We start from the raw sequence: 2500 nt of genomic DNA on the forward strand, positions 1-2500 counted from the left end.
ATGAGTGGATACATGAGAAGATAGTATATTCAAACACACACAGACACATATAAGCTCACACGTACAAGCACTTACACACACACACACATACACACACACACACTTACACACACACACATACACACACACACATACAAACACACACACACAACCACACATACACAACACTACACACTACCCACCCCACCATACACACACACACACAAACAACAACAACACACACACACACTACACTAATATAAATATATATATAATATATATATATATAATATATATATATATATATATATATATATATATATTTATATATATATATTATATATATATATATATATATATATATATATATATATATATATTTATATGTATTTTAGTGACACACACACACACACACACATACATTTAGTGATACACACACACACAATTTTAATGACACACACACACATACGCGCACGCGCGTGCGTGTATGTGTTTGTGTTTGTGTGTGTGTGTGTGTGTATACACATATATACATATATACATACATACATACATACGTACATATATATATATATATATATATATATATATATATATATATATATATATATATATATATATATATATATATATATGCCACACATATACGTGGACCTATATCTGCAACAATCTGCCCCCCTTCCTTTTCCTCACTCGGCCGCCTATTTCACGGGAAGCAAGACAAGGACAGCCTTCCCGGCTCCCCTCGCGCTGGCCTTTGCTCTCGCGCTCCTGCGTCGAGGGGAGTTTGATTGCGTAAGGGAGCGGGGGAGGAAAGGGGGCAGCGCCACACCGAGGAGGAAGGTCAGAGGGAGATCATATTTCCCTCGAATAGACAAATTGGATACGTCAATGCGCTTTCCACTTAGTACATCATTCCTGGAAATGATTACGGTCTCAGGATTTAATCGGAATTTCGGTTCTAAAAATGGAACACATCCCCTTTAATAAAATAAAAAAAAAGAAAAAAGAAGAAGAAGAAAAAAGGTATGATTTTTTTTCCAAACTAGACCGACTTCACTAAAAACGACTTTATTTTTTTTTAGGTTTAAGCCTATTTTAAATTATTTGAGAAAAGTTTCAGGGTTCCGAACGTGCTATTGTTTTTTCAGCAGAAGAAATGCAGGAAAAGGGTTAAAGAAGACTGAAGTGAAAGGCTATGAGAATTTAAAAAAAAAGTGAAAATAATAATTCGTAATACACGAAAATGTAAAAAAAAAAGAAAAAATAATGATAAAGGAAATATGTTTGACAAAGATAGAAGCGGAGAAGAGAGAAGAGACAGAAAAGAAGCAAGAGGAGGGAAAAGAGGAGGAAAAGAGAATATGAAGACGAGGATTATGAGCAGACAGACAGATAGAAAAAGAGAAGAGAAAATGTATGAGTGAGGGAGGGAGGAGGAGGAGGAAGAAGAGAGAGAGAGAGAGAGAGAGAGAGAGAGAGAGAGAGAGAGAGAGAGAGAGAGAGAGAGAGAGAGAGAGAGAGAGAGAGAGAGAGAGAGCGAAAGAGAGAGAGAGAGATAAAACGATAGAGATAGAAATAAAAGAGAAAGGAAAAGACAAAACATAAATAGAAAAAAAAGGCGAAACACAGATCGAGAAAAAGAAAGAGGCACATATAGGCAACCATTCAGACCGACAGACCGACAAACAGACAGACAGAGAGAGAGAGAATAAAAACTCCCCAAACACACCACCTTCCGCCGGATTTAACGCAGCGCTCCTGAGTGACAGCCCGAAGATGCAATATTCCTTCGAGACGTCGCGAGGCAGCCGAGCGACTTCTACCTATCGACGTCAGCGAAGTCACAGGAGCTCACACTAATGGAGAGGATGGGGTCGCGCTCTCGAGTACGTACGTCGAGGTGAACCTTCGAGGGATGATTTTTTTTTTTTTTTTTTTTTTTGAGGAAGTGAATGGTGGGGCCTGGTTTGCTGGTGTGGTGGTGGCCGCCAGGAATGAAATTGTGTGCTATGCTTGTATGTGGTAGATGACCATATTTGTATACATATATTTATGTCTCTATTTGTATCTCTGTCTATCTATATGCGTTTAAGCACACACACACACACACACACACACACACACACACACACACACACACACACACACACACACACACACACACACACACACACATACACACACACAAACGCGCGGGAGCGCACATATACATTCATACGGATTTTGTTATGGTTTGCGTTTGATCTCTTAGCAGATTGGAAACGTGTACGAATGACTTACAGTTTCCTAGAATCATAAGCTAATGTATTTTATCAGTTACATGACTCCTCAGCTGCTCTTAATCGTTTTCAAAAGATATGTCTTAATGAGCAATTTTAATTGACTGACAAGGAGTGTTTGTATATAGGTGTGTGTGTGTCTGCATGTGTGTGTGTGTGTGACTATATATGAATATAAAGATTCGTATCGGTATTCTTGTCTCAATATATTTCTCTCTCTCTCTCTCTCTCTCTCTCTC

The 2500-nt window shown here is 38.2% G+C and overlaps 1 protein-coding gene across 1 annotated transcript in view; it reads left to right on the forward strand.

Moving 5' to 3' along the window:
* LOC119573980 (RYamide receptor-like) overlaps positions 1–2500 on the forward strand; it is a 58129-nt gene that overhangs the window by 23716 nt on the left and 31913 nt on the right. The window lies entirely within an intron of this gene.

The sequence above is a fragment of the Penaeus monodon genome, chromosome 6 (assembly GCF_015228065.2).
Source record: "Penaeus monodon isolate SGIC_2016 chromosome 6, NSTDA_Pmon_1, whole genome shotgun sequence".
Classification (NCBI taxonomy): domain Eukaryota; kingdom Metazoa; phylum Arthropoda; class Malacostraca; order Decapoda; family Penaeidae; genus Penaeus; species Penaeus monodon.